The sequence below is a fragment of the Ostrinia nubilalis genome, chromosome 5, assembly GCF_963855985.1.
Source record: "Ostrinia nubilalis chromosome 5, ilOstNubi1.1, whole genome shotgun sequence".
NCBI lineage: Eukaryota > Metazoa > Arthropoda > Insecta > Lepidoptera > Crambidae > Ostrinia > Ostrinia nubilalis.
This window is the reverse complement of record NC_087092.1, coordinates 10196120-10217431: the sequence shown is the minus strand read 5'-3', so window position 1 is coordinate 10217431 and position 21312 is coordinate 10196120. Positions and strand designations below refer to the sequence as shown.

The window sequence follows — 21312 nt, the reverse complement described above, 5'->3', positions numbered from 1 at the left end:
AGTTTTTAGGTAGTCGTAGTATTAGTAGTATAAGTATCTACTTATGGTAAGTAATATTCACAGAATGTAGGTGTTTGTGTTTAAAATAAATAGATATTTCAGATATTTTCTGAACGTAAACAGACGTATTTAAATATAGTCTATCATTTTAATATGTAATTGCTCAATAATGAATAATAAATAAAATAATAAATAATAATGGCAGAAAAGTAGAGTTTCGGAGTTGTTAACGTATACGTAGGATGAAGTTTAACGGTTTTTTTTACCCGACTGCGCCAGAAGGAGGGTTATTTACATGTTATTTAATAGAATTTATTTATTTATTGCTTCTCGTTATTTGTATGGTGCTTAAAAGTAGTTGAACTGAACTTTTACTGAAAACCACTTAATTTGTTTAGATATTTTCTTTACAATTTAGCAGTCGATGTTGTTTACATTCAAATTAAAAAAAATGAAACAATCTTATTATGAGACCGTAATGCTTACGTTACGCGTTATCTGACAATCTAAGGTGGTGACGTCTCGCCTACGGTTGACAATGGAACGAACTCTTTTTCCCATTACGATGTGAATTTTCCATGAAGGTTGAATTCTTTTCATTGAAACACGGATTGAAATTTAGATGGAGCGTACACCGTGCTATGAGTACCGTAACACTTCCCTTTATCCGTTATTTTTACAAATTGAGGATACTAGAGCTGAAATGGAATTTGTTGTCGTTTGTGATCAAAATATTTGTCGTTTGTTATTTTATTTGGTTCGTACAAAGGGTTTTGATGAATTAGTCAGTTAGGGAATAAATGAATTATTTGTTGTTAACTGTCAAACCACTAACTTAGCCCCAAGCTCCGTAACGTAACATTTTATTTTACTTTATCGTAGAGTCACATAATCTCAGACTCCACCCAGTGGTTCACATAAATGTGGTCTTAGAAAAGTATATTAGGAGCTCTTCAACACAGTCGGGGTTTGTGATCATATTATGTAGTTCATTAGAGGAACGGCTGTTATCTTATTACTAATAAACTTTGTCAAGACCTAAGACAGAATGATTACTTCCGAGCTCCTGAGAGTCGTTTACGCTCCCAATCCGTTTGTTTATTCATCTCCCTTCGTGTGAGTTGTAACACTGAGGTCACAACCCTAGTGACAGTCTCTACATTCTTCTTGTAAAATCATCCCTATCAAAATTACATATAAAGATAAGTATTATGTTTTAAAGATGAGTTTACGATGTAGTGATGGTGGTAAACGTAATCAAAATAGACCACTTATTTCAGGTAAAATATGATAAGTCTCCACAAAAGTGTGTTGTCACAATGAAGTCACAGTCTTTACATTCTTGTTACAAAGTCATCCCTATACAAAACTACATAAGATACATAATAGTATTATCAGACTCGTTAACTTTCAGGAAATCTTGCTGTGTAGAAAAACATTCAAAATTGTATCGTTTCAAAATCCGTATCAGGGAAGTTTGGAACTATGCCAAAAAAGTAAAAGTTGTATGTAGTGAACCCTAAAATGTCTAAAAGAGCCATGTCACTACCCACTAATGGCCTTTGAGTCGAGCAAAAACCTTTAGACACCTACAAAGATTGCTCTCGTGGTTAAAATGTAATTACTTGTGATGGAAGAATCTGCTCTATCTGCGATTTCGGGCTGAATCGAAACAAGTATTATAACGTTACCCGCGTGAACGCACATTTTAAAGACAAGTTCAATGAATACCTGATACGATATTAGTTAGTTGTATAAATCAAATCTTATAAGAATACAGATGTAATCAAACAGATAAAAATAGCTTCCGAATAAAAATAAACTGCTTACGCCACACGCGCGATATATTTACCGAGATAATAAATAACTGAAATAGTTATGTTAAGATTGCTGTTTACTCTTTTTTCTTTTCCATAAGAAGACTATTTAAAATAGGATAGTATTTAAAAAAGGTAAATGTTTCATTAACTTTGTAATAAGTAAGTACCTACATGCTTAAATTGCAAGAATCTACCAGTTGCAATTAAGAAATTAATCGTTTTAATGGTCGCGTGATGACTAGTGGCATTAACACTAATTGTGACACGATTTAATTTACTCGTATTATGTAAATTAAATAAACATAGTATTATACGAACGGCACAAGCAACTGTTGATTTCGTTTGTTAATTAAGCACTTGATAATAGTTATGTTTAACTCAGTCAACTCAGTGTGTACCTAAATAACAGTTGACTGAAAGCGCCCTACGTCATACATTAATTACAATTACTGCCGAGACACCTACATTCCGCCGCTTAATCTGCATAATTAAGAAAGCCTGTAACATTTCTCTTTGTGGATTTTGACACGTTTTGAAACTCTACTAATTTTCCATTCACACACCGAAAGTGACTGATCACGATGTACAGGAGCCAGCATAAATTACAGACTCTATATTTTGGTTACATCTACTACACCTATTTCAGTACCTATTCACTCTAATTCATTATCATGCGGGTAAACTTCCAAAAGTTTGTACACACTGGTTACAGTATTTCCTCGGCAAAAATAACAATGTTGACCTTAAATTAAAATTGGTTTTCTACCAAATCAATCAACTGATGTTAATAAGAAAATAAAAACTTCAAAGGGCGGCACTCTTGTAAAATACTTTCTTTAATTAAAAAGAGCAGGCTCTCCCGGCGCTGTTTAATGTTTACAGGGAAAATGAGGTTCTTACTTATGCAAGTCGCTCATCAAGTATTCCAGACTACCTTAACCGGTTTTACCCGCATTAGAATAATTCACATTTTACATTCTGTCTGTTTTCAAGTCCATATTGCAGATATGAAACTTCAACTCTTATAGCGCTCTTCACGAGGATGCGCCGACGCACAATGTTGTTTCTATTTATTTACTCCTAGGTACTATAACAATTAAGAATATAAGTTCTTATGTAGCCATGCCAATGTTTCTAACGCGCTAAAATTCAAGAGTTCATAATATCACCAAACGTAGTCATTTCAGGAATAATTTTATCGATATTTATCAATTACTCCTGAGACCGTGCCATCTAATAACCAATTTGGGCCAGTTAATGCCACATATTTTTCGAGGGAGCAACAAATGGTGACTCTAGCTCTCGAATCTACTGACATAGCACAATTTTGGACGGAAACAATAAAATACTTAAGAATGTTATGTTAAAATAACTCGTAATACTCCAACCGTTTACTTTGAGTTTCTATAAACATAATCAAATGTATACCTAACCTAAAATAAACTGAAAAGTTCTCTACGCCCACGGTAAGATAATATGATGAAGACATTACTCTACAAAATTTACTTTGGTCTTTTGCTGATGCTCGTCTTGAAGAATAACTGCGAAGTAGTAGTAGAAAAATTAGTCTAATATGTACCTACTACGAGTATACGAGTATGTATAACTTTTCATTCGACTGAGTAATGCTGAAAATCTTTCAAGGTGAAGTCACCTATATTTCATTGGAATAAAAAGGTCCAACTAATAAAGTAATGCTTCTATTCATCCTCGGAGTGATATATCTCGATGCTGAAATCGCCATTATTTATATGGTGAGGGCACTAGCTGTGTACGCAACTTCGAACGCGTGCTTGGCAAATCGTTTTCTAGGCAGTCGGCCAGTCTTCCAAGACCTCTCATTTATAGAGCGTCCAGAGGATTCCCCCTGGACGTTGTTCATATTCATGCTAACAAACAATATTATAGTAGGTATCTATTTATTAATATACCCTAAATCCATAAACAAAACTAACAAACTTCACTGGTTCTCTTTTTTACATTATTCGTTCTTTTCTTTTCTGGTCAATTTACGAATCTACATTGACAATAATAGATAGAGTTTTAATATTTGTTCGTGTTGATGACATTTTTGTACCAATATTTATTAATAACTAAGGGCTGATTTTTCAATGGTCAGATAACTTTTATCTGAAGAATAAGTTTGGCACATTGACAGTTTCAGTATGGGAAATATGTCAAAATGACAAGGTTATTCTTCAGATAAAAGATAGGTATCTGAGGATTGAAAAATCAGCCCTAACTCAAAAATATTTTCAACATTTCTCCTGACCTAAAATTAGCAAAAGCATGTGCTGTTTAGAGAAGCTTAGGTACACTTGAGTGGGTATTTGCTAAATTGTCGACCTTGCCGAAATAATATCGCAGATGGAGCAGTCTTGACACTCGCGAATATAACAGAATGATAAATTTATTATTTTACCCTGGAAAATTGAAGTGGGAAGCATATTTGTTGACTCTACAGGCGATAATCATTTAAAAGTAATAGGGGCTTACTCGCACTTTAATTTGTTGTTCAGTCTTGAAAATTGAGGAAATATCCGAATGAGAGCAGTTTATTTTGGGAGAAGAGCTCTTTTATCGCAACAATAACGTATGCATTTGACGCAATATTAGCACACACCATTTATCAGTTGCGCTGGCAAAACCTTAAAGTAAATAATAGTCGAACTAACTTTTACTGGTAACGCCTTAAATTGATGGATATGTAGAGGCCCTGATAGACGAGCAAAAATTAGTTTCATTAGTTTGTTAACTGTGATATCAGGTTGCTGAATTTTGACTTTCAAATGAACTAATCAAGTAAGTAGCAAGAGTCGACAGTACATCAGACTAAACATTTTTGTTCCAAAATAATGCCAATTACTTAAGGTGCCGCAGTTTTTAGCTTGTTGTGCCGTCGTTTGTAAATAGAGTTAGCATTAAATAAATGTTTAATCACTAAAAGAGTAATTGAATGAAGACCGTGACTCGGCAAGCGTTGTACAGCGCAATCCAGCTAAGGTGGACCTAGGTGGAGTGACGAATTGCGAAAGGTCCCAGGTAAAGGTAAAAGCTGAACGTGACGATGCGAAGCTAAAGGCAGCGTAAAATGGCGGGGATTAAAGGAGACTTATGTCCAGAAGATTGTTATGATGATAAACGGCTCCGTTTTTCACTGGTAGTGCCTATGTTCTATTCTTTTGAAACTGTTAAAATAAAGCGTACCTTACCCGTACAGGATGGATGTCTATGATAGGAATTCAAAATTATTTTAACCTTTCCACAGAAAACTAATGATCCCTTACCGACCCATCTCAAAAATACAGCCTTTATTCGGTACCCGGAATTATGAAAGTAATTGTTTCTAAACTTAGACTATGTGTTCCCTAATCCCTTCTACAAACGGATACGCATTCAGTTTAAATACCTACTCTCCTAACCGGCAAAGCTTCATTTAATTTTCCTACATACCTATTAGATAGCAGAATCTTCTAATTAGCTGCACGTTTTGTTATCAAAAGCTACGAAGTTTCTTCGTTGTCAAACGAAGACACTGTGCTTTGTGAGACTTTATAATTAGTTCAAAATAAATTATAGGCGTGTGTTCAGTCTTCAGCATGTTTCATGACTAGCTTCTACCTTCGGGTTTGTCTGCGTGGGACGCTGAAAGTCTAAATCGCGCGTCTTATCAATTCTTAAAAGCATAATAAAGAGTTTTCATATCGATAACATGGGTTTCCCAAACAATGATCCTCTAAAATCGTAATTTCTCTTATTATCGCATGAGTAAATCAAATTCAAATTATTCTCACATTTATATAGAATGTCTCTACAGCACTTAGCCTATTCTAGAAGCCGAGAGTAAATTGTAAATAAATCTTGCAAGTGTTGGTCCAAAACTAATAACTATCCCGTTTTTGTTTTGCTGTAACGAAACAAAATTTCCCTAAAGCAAATTCGAGGTGTGTGACAACCCAACCTACTGAATAAAAGATATCGATTTCGTCACAAATAAACCGTTTCCTCAGGTGTGATCACTAGATATTCAAATGCCTTCGTAATATTCGCAGAGATATATCTCGTGGCGTAAGAAGTCGACGTCTCGTAACCCAAGGTGGGTTAACTAAAGACAACTGCATAATGCCTACAGATTAGACTGTACCTACGTCCAAAGTTTTTCGCATTTTCTTGTGTTACTTAGGCAGGAATTAGACCCCAATTAAAGCTGATATTAAAAGAGACTACATACTTGCTCAGTTCCTATTTAGTCTGGTCTTAATGAGGCACAGCTGTCATAGGCAACGAGCTAGACCTTGCTGTTACCACATAAAAAGTATCTAAGTAAAACGCTTATATATTCACTAACGAGTTAAATTTTGTCGCTTTTCTTTTACTTTAATATTTTTATAATCTAATTTGAATTGAAGTAAGCATAATTTTATTTATTCATAATTAGCGCATTAATTAATATATTATGTAATATGTTAAGTATTTATTATTCTTCACATAATTAGTAGTCCTTACCTACGAGTAGGTACTTATTTATTTTGACAGTTCTTATACAGCCCCCCTAGACAAAACGCACTTTTTGATCGAATCGAAAATCGAATCCGTCAAATTCCATACAAAAAAGGGGCTTTTCGACCACTTTTCGACTGGTTTGCGATTATAATGGCACTTTGTCTAGACCCACAGATTTACTTAGGATGTCATATTTACTTTTCCATATGATTTATACGTTAATGCTCAAAGGGCAGCCTAGGCAATTAATATTTTAGATAAATTCGTAAATATTCAAATAAATATGACGTTTTATTTATATTATTTAGTTAACAATAAATGATGTGACATACTTACTCAACAACAATGAAATGAGATTCTTCAAATGCTATTGTAACTTCACTTAAGTGGGTCTTTATCACTACAATCACTGAAACATTACAAACTAAGTACAAAAGTTCATTTCCTATCTATGTTTATTGGGAAACTTCGTTTGGAATCCCGTGGAGGTGGCCGGGATGAAGTTTGGAGCGTGATGATAAGTCATTGTACTTTTGTGGGGGATATCGTTTAGATATTACGAGAGCGGTATAAGTTCGCGGCAGCGCCGAGCGGCATGTGGCGCGGAGGCCGGGCTCTTTGCGACTGGTCGCGGCGCGCGGGCTGGCCGCTGTGGCTGCGATTGGCGCCAAGTACGCCGGGGACCAAGTTACAGTGGTCGTGGGACAAAACTTCAACGAAACCCAACTCAGCCCTGTCACCGCTGAAACTGGTTGATGTACACTTTCGCCAATTTCATGATGGGCTTACAAAACAAAAGAGCAATTGTAGAGCTACAAGCACAGCTTTTTGCTATTAAATGCTTAATTACTTTTGAAGTTCGGCGTTAAAACTGCTTTTGATTTTTAAAGGGTTACTGAAAGTCGTACACCTACTTTTAACTGGTTAATTATAAATGCTCCCATACAGCAATTAAACTTTACCTAACTAATTTAGGCTCAATTTCACTGGTTTATAATGATAGATCTGACAAAATATTATAACGCAATTATAACTTCTAACAAATAAAGGTTACTGAATACCGAAGACTCAATCTACATTTCTATGCATTAGCAAGCAGTGAGATCAAAATTTGTATTTTATCTGACAGGGGCTATGCTTATCAGGGATTTATTTGTCAAGCGGTGAAACTGACCCTCAGTTAGATAACTAAAGAAACTGTAACCCTTAGGGCGTCCTGATTTATAAGATCTTGATAATGCAAAAGATAAAGATATTTTATTGTAAACGACATGTCCTATTTTACTAGGTAACATACCTAAAATACTTATTAAGCACGTAGTTCAAGATGGTGTAAATTGTTCCTCCCAAGTTTTTAGAAGAATTGCAAGGAATTATTCAGTCCACGTCCTGAAGATAATTCGCCATTTAAACGCCAATTTGCGATGAATAGTTATGCATAATTGGAACAACTCCCGTGGCAGTGAAATTAGATTTCCTTCTCCCTCATTGTTCGACATCGGGTTAGCTCCATCTTCTGTTTTACCCTGATTATACTCGTCGGTGTAAGGGACTCGTCAGTCCCGTCCAGCAAATTGGCAGCCGGAAAACCAATTGTAGAGACATCCTACTCTTGCTATATAAAGTGAGTGAAAGCTCTTATAATTGTGAACATTTGAAAGGTCGGGTTGCGTAGAGGACTGCTTTCATTACGTACTTAGTACCTACAAGCAAAATATAGCCAATCGAGAAAAAACAGTTACATAGTTTATCCTATGCCTTACCGTAACGTAACGAAATAAAATAAAATACATCCCCTTTATGAACCCTGCTAGAATATTGCCACATTGTTATTATATCGCTATAAGCCTGTATTGTTATTCTTTTTGGCGTTTCGGTGGCAATGCCGTGGTCAAACAATAATGTCCTCATAAATGTTCGGTATAATAGAAAATAACAATAACATTTGGTTTCAATTTCATGTATGTTATTCAATTTAATTCCAACTATGTAGTTTTAGAAGTCTTTATCGTCTGCATGTCTATACAGCTACGCCTACAAAAATATCATGGGTTATCATACACACCATTGGGTCATTTCTATTTGTGTTGTATTTCTAGCGGCTGAGTGATACGCAAATATACAAATACTATTTCTATTAACATCTGATTGATATTATTTGTTCTGCTCCATATCTGAGCTCTGCTTATCTTAGTTTCTAATGTTTTTAATTTAAACAGTAAGAGATTGTATGGAGATATTAGCCGGACGTTACCTATGTGGTAATTTTAATTGACTTAATTAACAACCAAAATGACCACAAGTTCCGATAATGTCAAAAATAACGCAGTATTACCGAGTCAGCAAACCGACTAAGTAGGTAATTCTTCCTGATAAAATACCATAATAATTATAACAACTATACCTATTTTATTATAAATCTATACTTACCGACCTCTTTAAAGTACATGGTTAATTTTATTTGCAAAATCGATATTGTTTTCCAAAAATGTTTTATACAGAGACAAAAATATAGAGCATTTTACTTAGTTGTATATTAATTCTACATTACTTCCACATGGCATATTATACTCGTACTTACACATTTTATGAAACAGTATAGGCTACTTCTCAACAACATTGCACGAAACCTATTATCTACGCATTATAATAACAATATCTGCAAATTACACCTTTCCATTGTTCAAAATGTTCCATGAAATCGATAACCAAACAAGAGGTTTTAGAAGCTTCAAAAATGTTTTGATTGATGTTTTATTTTCTGAGTTCAATTGAAATTTGGTTTGCAAAGTGGAATATTTCAGACGGACTGATTGGGTTTTACTTTCTCCCTTTTGTTCGATTTCTAGTAACCCAATACCAATAGGTACTAACGGGGTTATAACGATCCCTAATTCTTGCAATCGCTGTTTCATTATTTGATAGATCAATATCATGTCAAGCTACTGCGTCAAGACATATTTTCTTTTCAAGTCTCTTTATATAAAGTAATCCGTATTAAGTTACAGTTCCATAAAACATATTTGGCGTAGAAAATGAAGCTACATTTTGTTCGTTCTGCTGAAAATCATCCTTGCGTTGCATTTTATATGATATATGGTATACTTACATGAACTCAACTGAAACCACGAAGTCCCTGGAATAATAAAAAGAAGTCTGGTGTTTTTTGTGAAATTGTTATCCTAAATAACAGCAAACAATTTGCCATAGAGAATTCGGTAGCAATGTTGGACTATCAAAATACCCAAAATTTGACGACATTCCAAAATAACTTCAAATTACTGCTCCCTGAACAGACTATTCCTTTGTCGAGGTAAATATTGAATAAAATTGAAGAGATGAAGTACACGCGTGGGTTTCAATCACGGCCAATACTACAGTAATGGGGCGCAGTAAAGGGTCGTCATCTTACTGCTCCCAATACCTCCCATAGCTACTTCAATCAGACCCTCGACGTCTCCAGGCGCTCGTAGGACGCCCAATCGCGGCATTGTGAAGTATTGTGTACGAGGACCGCAAGCGAATAACCTAAATAGTACTAGTATGTCCCCAAACTTCTTTGTGCGAGTTTAATCTCTGCATGTTTGCCTCGGTAGGCCCTTTGGAGCCATTGTGTTAGAGGAGGCGGCTGACCGGGTTGAAATCTACACGCTATCGACGTTAATTGCTAAATTACCTTCAAGTATATATTTTGAAACGAAAATTATCTAAACTAACAGAAGACTAAAAGTTATGATAGCTCATCGGTTTAAGCATTGAACTGGCTGATCCGAAAGGTCACTGAATTAATCAGGAATATTAGTAATATACCTCTAATTGCCAGTATTCTCATATAAAAGATAATATAAAACAATGAACCCTATATTTTCCTTATCATTTATTGGTATTCGCTGTAAAAATATGTAGGTATACCTAAAGAAAAACTTTATTCAGTAAAAACACAAAGTGATTCAGGACAGTGATCCGATTTCACAAAGGCCGATTGATTTTGAGACCTTAATGCGTTGACAACACCTACCGAGGTATATAAATCCAGGGCTCCTGTGACGGTTACGGTCGCAATTAGTGGGCGCTAATTAGCATATCTGCCCAATGAACCATTAACCTCGTTTGCGTTCCAGCCGGGCTCTGTGAAGCGCTGAAACGTCAACATCGAAGCCAAGTGTTTAGTTAATGCCTGTGAAGCGTAGCCTGTGCTGTGACACGAAATCTTGATGGGTATAATTTTGGTAGGACGTGCCTATATGTGAACATTAGACACAATGTGTGGATGGATATAATAACAAAATATAACATACAACTATGTACCAATATCTGTAGCTCGGTAGAGAAGGCCGTTCCTGAAAACCAGAGCTTTTAGTAAAAAAAAAAATTGATAAAAAAGTTTAATGCCTTTTTTTTGTAATCTACATTGTTAGCAATACAACTGAAGTTATGGTTTTACCAAAAATAAACCTGTCTCTTCAACGCTGGATACAAATACAAAATAAAATAAAAGTCAAGCAGCTAAAATGCTGGTTTACTTCAACTTTCAATTTGATTTTGTAGCCAATGCACGCTTAAAGTGATAAAGAATAGCCATCCAGACAGATTGACCTGTGTGGCCTGCGCAGCGCACTTTGAGAGGTGAAATATGGACCTCAATATCCGGCCGGCCACTCCAGGGAGCGCAATCAGTAATATATGTAGGGTAGGAACCCCGCAGTCTACTTTATTGTGTCCCCACCGTCACTGGCACGTCTATATTTTCATGCGCACTTGGCTGTGTGCTCTCTAAGCCATTACGAAGTCGACGAAATCAATTTCAGGGGTGAAATTCAGTCAATAATGGCATAATTTTAAATTCATAATAAGTTTCCGATTAAATTAGGATAATTTATTTCTTATTCTGCTTGACTACGTATTTTATTTTCCTACTAAATAGCTTTTATATGTACGAATTGTAAGTAAAAAAATGTTGTAATTCATTTTTTCCAATAAAAAACATACTTTAGCTTTTAGGCATTTTTTAAAACTGAAAGAGTCTAAGTACGCCCGCGGCCACTTTTAATAGTATTCAAATCTTTTAAAAAAAATGGGATTTTACCCTAGCTATAACAAAAGCCCTGTGAAAAAATATATTGTAAAAACAACGAATCTCTGTAATACCACACGCCTGAATGCTAAGCATTTGCTTATAAAAACAATCCTGGCAACGAAGCAGAATACTTACTGAATAACATTTTCTGCTATTGTTTACGTTCCAAAATTGTACATTGAAATTGACTGATCTCTTTCAAATTTGTAAAAGGGTAATGTTATTTTGTTAGGCACCGTCGGAAAGGATTTTGGGGAACCATTAGCGAAATATTATTTCATTTCAATAGAATATTATATACGCGAATCCCTTTAGGTAAAAACTTGTATGTCTTCGAGCAACGCAATTTTCATAAAAATATTAGGTATAAACCAATAGCACAAGTAAGTTTTCGACTTCCCACGCTCTATTTGATTTGATAACGCCAGTGACAGACAAATTTTCAATAAGTAATGGCCTTCCGATGCCGTCAAAAATTGATTATGTTCAGATTGAATGCCTCGAAGCGTCTAGAATATTAATTGGACGGGAACTTGGTTGCATTTACGTGGTAGTGGTTAGGAGGTACTTATTCTCGGAACTACGGTATCAGTTCAATAATCAAGTAAGGTAAATTCACTACTTACTTAGCATTTTTAATTTAGCCATCGTTTCTAATAAATTCAAATTCTTTATTGCTCCAATGTTGGTAAAGGTTCTTACATATAGACATAGACCCATAACATAACTTGCATTAAAAGTTGATACTATTTTTAAAAATATGGTAGAGATGACACTGCCAGGAACAGATGGACATAGAAGCTCCTGCATAAAATGTGCAATTACTAACTACTAATAACTTAACTTACTTAGACTTGCCGTAGAGGTTTTTTAAACATCTGCTTACTCTTAATGTTAATAATAAGAACCTTAACGAAGTAGCTATCCAGCTATCCAAGTGCACGGTCCTCGGAGACGCGCGATTTGAGGCGGGCCGTAATGAGCGGGCGCCCGAAGGGAAATCCGCGCGCTGTCTGTTCACCAACAGGTATTGCCGTGGTTGCCCATTCATTTCCACTGGCGTTACACGACTGCTTAATAAACTTATATTTATCGTGAGGTAAATAAAATCTGACAAAATAACCCCAAATACGTTTGAATGATACGACTTCCTCTTGCTATGTAACTCAAATGCAGTTGCTATAATGAAGTACTAAATTATACATCAAACCTATGCTGTTAAACATATCTTTTACCTACACCTAATACGAGTACAATGTAGGTAGCTTAAAGGAAAGTTCTCAGACCCTACTAAAAGCCGACGCGAGAACGTCAAAACCGATTTAGGTTACTGTTTTATATTACAAGATGCTTTCAACGTGCTTCGTCGCCAGTAAAATTGTTAAAAGTATGAAATTACTTAGTCATCCAATTTCAAGGGAACAACAAGAACAATAGAAACAGATACCAACTTGAAAGATACTTAGATTCTTGACGTTTAAAAGAAAATATTTCTTTAAGTATTTTTTACTTTCATAATATAGGAGATAGCTGATGCAGTCTAATTAAAAATCAAACAACCTGATTATACGATAAGAAATACTTAAATATGTAACTACTTCTTAGGGCGTAAATGAGATAGATATGTTTCAGATTAATAGGTAAACACTAATTAAAAATACATAAATAGGTAGAATGGAGAGTTAGACGCCGCGGGTTTTAACAATTGATTGATTCAATTATAATCACGCATGCTTTTCCGTTAATGGATATTATGTTCACAAATAACGCATAATCATGTCTAAAGGTGACATAAGTAGGCAATTCATATGCTGAAGAACTGGTATACAATGATAATTGCAATCACAGACAGCTCGTTCGCTGCATGCAATCGTATTTGAGTCTCGCGACGTCTCATTGTAGAGACGAGGCTAATAATAATCAACTATACTATTGTTCCCGAATACAATGCGGGTTCATTTCAGTTGGATCATCTGAAGAGCAATAACGATTCAAACACGCTCTCTTATTGGATGAGAATTCCCTGAAATTAGACATTCCTGCTGAAAACTGTGTATTGCAATGTAATTGTACCATGTTATGTTACACTCTTGGTATACTACATAAAGTATACAAACTACTTATAATTTGCGGTTATGTAAAGCAGATTACATTCCTTTTTCTCTGGATCATTCAATAATTTTAAATAAAAAAAACCCTTTGCTTTGAACTCCGTCAAGCTCAAGCCGTATACCTAGCTAGAAACAATAAAGTGTAAAATAAATACTTTCCGTGTCTTCGTGTTTTATAAAAAATAAACTGGAAACTTTATGTATTTTTTATCCAATAACCGGTATCAGGCATATGAAAATTGTAGCCAAACATGATTTCATTTTATGAATGTGTATTTTATCTACACCTTCTTACTCAATATCTGTTCATGATTAAATCTCTCTCAAATTGTGTTTGCAGTGGCAGTCTAATGGTAAATTTACTTGGATTCGTAAAATAATAATGTAGGTATGCATGCAAAGAAATAACTAAGCATGTTAGTTATTCCATGTTAGTAAATTGCACATAGATCTGTACAAATGCTCTGAAACAGAAAGCGTTTTACAGAGGTAGAGCGATTCTATACAAAATTCCATCGTGACTTCCACCACAATGAAAACCACAGACACACTTATGCAGGTACGTTTTTAATCCTAATTTAACTGATAATGAAGTTTTGAATAGTTGGTTTCAAAGTTTACAGATTATAAGCGGGCGCTTTTCACAAGCCAAGTCTCTTCACCCCACTTCACACCGCGTGAAGCCATGTCACTCCGCGCCCCGCCGGCTATCCATCAAATTACGACACGTACTCACGAATAGCTAATTTAGCAAAAAAGTGGAAAAAAAATTACCCAAAGTCAGTGTGATCTCTGTGTAGAAATTTCCTTATGCAAATATTTTTTGTAAAGACCATGGTACATAGAGTGATAGAGCTTGTACACTATAAGTCTTATAATAATGTAGAGCTAATTTTGCATATATCTTATAATAATGTAGAGCTAATTTATATATATCTTATTTTATATATATCTTATAATAATGTAGAGCTAATTTTGCAACAAACATCTGGTATATCCTGGTGTGTAGTCACGGTGTAAACATACCTATTATAACTTAGATTTAATCATAACTTAATTACAAATTAATGTAAATCATAATATCATTATAATACTCGCAACATACTTAATTAACGTACCTAATGCGAACCACCACGCTTGACTAATCAAGGTTCCAATATTATTAATACGACATTATCAAAACTTGAACGTGGTGATATGAAACTGAATACACCTATTACTTAAAGAAAAATTGAAATTAAAATTATTAAAGTAAAGAAAACATAATAAAATTATGAAGAAAACTTTCTTTATTTTTAAACACATTTTGCGATTCATTTTTATATCCTATAGATTGTAAACTAACTAGTATGTATTATCACGATCTAATATCGGCTTATTGATACGCGATCAGTTTTAGATTCACAATCCACAGATTATTCAAATTAGGTAGTTGAATAGTTTGTGGTATTATTCTCTCCAGTAAGTAGCAGTAGGCCAAAGAGTCGAAATTCCAATATAAATTTAGTATTTGTAATGGAATTACGTTCGTGACTACTATTAGAAGCAATAACTGAACTTTTATATAACCTTTAGGTTCGCGCAAAAGTGTTTATGAATTCTCTAATTTGTATTAGGTATATTTAGTTTGTAACATGAATATGTACGAGTATTAATTTAAACCCTATCATGCTAAAACACACACGATACACATTAAACGGTTTTCAGCTATTTCATAATCTCATGATAATACTCGTATCTACCTACAATCTATCAAAGCACTACTCATGCGACCTAGAGCCTAAGCACATACGGTTCCGACAGTGAGTAAAATATATGACAAACGACAATGAACAGTCAGACACAAAGAGGACAATTTTTGCTGGCAACCTTTGTTTGTTCCGCTCGCCCTACGAGCTCATCTATAGCTTTGTGTGATTGGGGACATCAGCTCCATACCGAAAAACATTAATCTCTCGGCCCGTACCTTTTTGTTACCTTCAGTTATCCCTGGTTTAGGCAGAAATCGATAACACTGCACAACAGCATTTCTGATGATTGGGTTATGTTACACGATATTAGTCCAATTTTTAATGACGATTTCAAATCTGTGATTGAAATATCTGTATCAGCTCTGGTTAAAAAAATATGACACTTGGGTCTTTTTGTAAAAAAAAACCACTTTTTTTTAGAGATGATCCTATTTTATGAAGTTGTTAAGTTGAAAAAACTTTATTTTATTCGACTTTCTTGCTGATGCTGAAGGCAGACAGCTCTTCTGAATGCTTCAACAGCAGTCAGCCATCATGTGTGCATTCCAGTGGCCCTGATAGCGTCCTTCTATCATACGAAGACCCTGGTGGATTTGCTCGCCATGTTCTTCACTTAGATCCTTGAGTTGTGATAAAATTGTTCAGGTGATTGCGAAGAGAGTGTAATTCGATGTTTATATTACATCCAACCAAAAAAACATGTTTGTAAGTGATTCATACGTTGTTCGATGTGTAAGAATAGTAAGATTTTTTCGGATTTTCCAAAAAAAAAAGTTAATATGCCAAAATAACTCATCTATGTCTTTTCGGAAGACTTGAAGATCCTAAATCTCTAAAACGATCGTTTAAACCATCTTGGCTACATGGTTTTGAAAATTTCGGGTCACATTCAAAGTCTCTCCCACACTGACAGTTTTCGCCTCAAAATCCTCATGTGAAGTATCAACATGAGGTTCAGGTGACTTCTTAGGGTTGAAAAGACGTCTACATGCCAAACGTATGCAAGGAATTACCATTTAGTTCACTATTTTTTGGTTAATACCATTTTTGTTTAAAAATAAAAATAACAGTCGTCGCGATGGTTCAAGGGTTCCTTTCAGATCATAGCGGTTTCGTACCTAAATCTACACATATTCTTATTTGTTTATAAACGTAAAAACTCAACGCATCTTTTCCACGCCTTTTGCGGAATTTAAGGCTTATCTTTCATTTCCACTGGGTCCCCAAACTAATTTTTGAAAGCCAATTTTACGAACTTTGTCACATTTAAACGGATTATTTAAACATAACCTCTCCGCAAATGAAACAAAATTGATTTAGATCATTCACACAAACACTTCTTTATGCTACCATATTAAATTATACAAAGAAAACATAGTATTTTTTGAACTGTCGGCGAATTAAGACTGTAATTTAGCAAATTTTGAGTGAAAGCTATAACACGTAAACAAGAGCTGCTACGAAAAAATGGACGGCAGATTCAGAATCAGCGACGTCAAATTAGTAAAAATCATGTAATGAAAGTCAATCATCAGCCAAAAGTTGCAATTTTGTTGTGCAGTGTAATGATAGCTATACATTTCCCGCCAAAGGGAACTTTAGAACGATAAAATCTTAACTAGATTCACGAAATTAAAGGGTGCGCGCCACAGTCATGTGAAATCTAATTCACGAATTGCACGAAATGGGCTCATTCATTTGTCCATAAAACTTAATTTCATTTTATATTCGTAGAATCCGTCTGCCGTGGATGTGACACGGTTTAGAATGACTCATAGTAAATTAACTACATAGTGGAATTTAGTTTAAGCTTTCAATAGAGTAGGAATTTAAAAAAATTGTCGCTTTTAAAAGGCTGCTATTTTACGAAAAATATGCTCTGAACGAACCCATGCTCCTGAACTAAGCATCAACCGATGACGATCACTGCGCGTGCATAGGATGACAGGACGCACGTTGGTTTGGCTGAAAGCTGAATTTCAGTAAAGCATTGCTCTTATTTTATTTAGGTGATCTATTATGAATTCTATAAACACATTATCCACCAAAAAAAAAATTACAAACGAAAGTGGAATTTTTAGCGAATATTTTCCGTGCGACATCAAGTACTGTGGCTCGCAATACTGCAATACGTTTACACTCCAGCACCTTCGAGCTACGCGGATCGCTCGCTTTTAATGTCGGATTGCCTACTGAAGGAAGCCACGTAAAGTAAAAGTAGGTAGTGTAAATTTTCTATTTTTGCTATTTTCTTTGACTAACTAAAGTTAAAGTTCGTTTTAAATTTTTTTCGAAGTCAATTTTTTTTACTGATACGTGATCAGAATAAGCTACTTACGGCCGGTTCACACATGTCTCCGTTTTACTGTTCCGTTTTATCGTGTACGTTTTTTTCGTCGATGACGTAATGTAGTTGTATGAGCGACTTCACACATGACACAATATCAGTGGCGGATTTACCAATAGGCCAAGTAGGCCAGTGCCTAGGGCGGCAGATTTAGAGGGGCGGCAAATTTAGCTAATTTTTTTTCACAGGAAAAAATATATAATTATACGTTTACCTACACAATCCATATATAAATAAACGGTTAATAAACGCACTGTAATATATACTTAGGTACTTACTTATGTGATCATGAATTTTAAAATATTCCAGTAGCGTTTCAATAAAAATAAAATAAAAAACTAGTAACACAGGATCTCCGGAGCCTAGCACGAGCACCATCTCTCCACAACTTCGTGTATATTGTTTTACAGGGTGGCCCAGAAGAAAATTCACGTTTGAAAATTCAAGGAAACGAAAACTGTACATTTTTGTAGAACTTTAGCTATTGCAATTTAAAGGAAATTTAGTGCAATTTATTTAAAATTTACTTTCTTTTATAAATTTCATCGTACATGTGATTCCCTTGACGTTTACAACATTCGGTCAACATACATCAACATTTTGGAAAACTTTCGTAAGCGCTCCTGCACACGACGCCGCTACCGCGCCGCCGCCGCGCCGCCGCCGCGCCGCGTCGCCGCGTCTTTGCACTGTTTATTCGCGCGGCGTGAACACCGCTGCCGCGCAGCCGCCGCGCCGCGCGCGAAATTATACTTTGATGGCGCGGTGGCGGCGCGGCGGCGGCGGCGGTTTTACTCGGTGCTTATGAACAGTGTAGCGGCGCGGTGGCGGCGTCGTGTGCAGGAGCCCTTAGGCCTCAGCCTCGAATTTAGCGGGAAGCGGCGCGGGAGCGGCGGCGGCGCGGGAGCGGGGCGGGCAACGTAGACCCGTTCTCGAAACAAGCGGGCAGCTCGCGCGGCGCTTTAGCGGCGAAGTGTTGTGTTCGGGGTTGTGTTGTCGAGATATTTGTTTTTATTCGCAAACGAAATGTCTGAACAACGGCGACAATTTTATTTCGATTCAAATTTATTCCTAACGCTCGATTTATTGTGGGAAAAAGAAGGAGTGCGCTGCCCGCTCGTTGCCCGCTCCCGCGCCGCTGCCCGCTCGTTGCCCTCTCCCGCGCCGCTGCCCGCTGCCGCGCCGCTGTTTTCGAGAACCGGTCTATTTGATTTTACGCATAAGATCCTGCCGCGCTCCCGTGCCGCTACCGCCGCCGCCCCGCTGCCCGCTAAATTCGAGGCTGAGGCCTTAGAGTTACCTCAAAATGGATTCAGGATGGATGAATGCTGCAGAGTTTTGGATTATTAGAGTATACTCTGCTCATAAGGTAACCCCACAAAAAGAAGTCTGCTGGAATGAGATTAGCGCTTCTTAGAGGCAGTGAGATTTCACCATTTTTAATTGGTTTGTTGCATTGAAAGGATGATTAATTTTCGAGAGCGCTATACTGGTAGGCTGAAAAGCTTTTTGATTTCAAAGCTGCAAGATTCGCAAGGTTATGACCGGAGCGCTTGGTTTCATCAAGATGGGGCTACGTGTCACACTTCAACTGAGAGCATTTAGATGGTAAGAGACATGTTCCCACAAAAAAATAATTTCAGGCAGGGGTGACATCTCCTGGCCACCAGGAAACCCTGATCTCACTCCAGAAAATTATTTTTTGTGGTGTTACATTAAGAATAGAGTATACTTTTATAATCCAACAACCATGCAGCAACTGAAGCTGAGCATTCGACAAAAAATTGAAAATAGGTTTCGAGGTAATTCTGACGAACGCATTCCAAGATTTTGATGTATGTTGATCGAATGTTGTAAGCGTCAAGGAAATCTCCTGGGCGATGTAATTTAATAAAGGTAAAAAAAATAACTTGCATAAAATTTTCTTTAAATTGCAATAGTTAAAGTTATATAAAAATGTAGGTACCTACAGTTTTCGTTTCCCCACCTTAGGATTAGTACATACTGCTGTTTTTAGGTCAATATTAAACTCTTCAGTACATAATAATAATCTATTAACTGACATAAAAATATCATTAACCTTTAACTACTGACGTGGGGGCCTCTCAGGCCTTGCAAAAGTCAAATTGTTGAGTTTCTCCTTTCCCACGTGCACGACACACCCGAATCTTTTAGTACCTTCGAGTTTCATTGCGCCGAGGTTGTCAACAACGGTGCACGTGATTGCACGCGCAATTTCAGTAGGTAAATTACTTTTAAAGTTTCTTGTGGGCCTCTCAGGCCCCCACCTCAGTATTGGCGTAACTTTTTTTGTCTATAGTTTTCATTTAGTTGTCGTCTTTTCTTGAAATAATTTGAAAAAATCTATAATATGGAGCCCACAGTACGTCGTCCGAGAGAAAGCGGTATCTCGGAAGTAAAAATAACCAGCATTTAACGAAAAATAGAAGAACAGTAGGTTTTGGCACGTATGCTAGGAAATGATAAGCCTGTACCTGTCTATCAAGATTTAAACGATGAAACCATGTGCCATAGATGTATTTTGAAGATTCAAATGAAATCTACATTTTAAAAACATGTATGGCTTCCTCCACTGAGCAAAGCAAGTTTTTCCAGACTGTGTTTAATTCGCACAATTTGATGTGTGTAATTTTTTCCCCCCTATTTCATATTAGGATTACTGATTTATCATTAGCTAAAAAGACTATTGAAAATTAAGATTCTAAGTTGATTTGTTGAAGTTATGAATATTTTTCATGATAACTTTGTGAATCATGATTTCATGAGATTTTTGCCAAAAATGCTACATGTTTTCTAAATATTGAAATAATACGTACTTATTAACTAATAATTTACATAAAAATCGTTTTATTGTATTTAAATATAACCACTATTAATAATTATTAAACATAAAACCCTAAAAAGATTATATATTTTTAAATATAAGCACTCATGTGTACGGGCCTCTCAGGCCCCCACGTCAGTGTTTACGTGAAATTAAATCCACCTCAGTAGCTAAAGGTTAAGTTAACAATCATAGTAATAACGGGATTAAACTAACGTATTGAATTTCAAAAGTCAGTAGGTAGGGGCGGCAAAAATTGAATGGCCTACTAGCGGCAAATTTGTAAATCCGCCACTGCACAATATTCTATTTAGTATACAGTAATGTCAGTAATACATAGGTAATCGACGAAAAAAAACGTACACGATAAAACGGAACAGTAAAACGGAGACATGTGTGAACCGGCCGTTAATCAACTCCCTAAATATGGCGAGAATTGAAATCAACACCCTGTATAGTTGCCTGTTGTACCACTGTTGTTTATGTGTGCAATAAAGATTTTAAATAAATAAAATATGGTAAGAACACACAGTAGGTACCTATTCATAAAAGTTTATGATGACGAAGTACATAGGTAGGTAGGTATTGTAGGTAGGCTTAATTTGAAAATTATATAGCTTTGTGGTAGGTCGACGATACCAAGCTAGCTAGCAACGGGTAGGTCAGATCTCAGGGGAAAACACTGAATAATACTGAAGATGCTAGGAAGCACAAGTAGGACAGACAAGACCGTATGAATAGGAAATGAAAATAAAAATATCTAAATAAATAATACCAGTTCAAATACTTAATAATTATAGAGTTCAAAAACTTCATCGTTAGCTTGAGCCTTTTTGATAACGTAACTTTTAATTTAAA

The 21312-nt window shown here is 35.8% G+C and overlaps 1 protein-coding gene across 1 annotated transcript in view; it reads right to left on the bottom strand.

The window, feature by feature from the left end:
* The window catches only part of LOC135071911 (G-protein coupled receptor dmsr-1-like), a 60917-nt gene extending 53986 nt beyond the window's left edge, over nucleotides 1-6931 (bottom strand). Inside the window, exon 1 of the mRNA XM_063965777.1 lies at nucleotides 6660-6931. The gene's annotated coding sequence lies outside the window, so the exon portion shown is untranslated. The remainder of the gene's footprint in view (nucleotides 1-6659) is intronic.
* Nucleotides 6932-21312: the final 14381 nt, after the last annotated feature.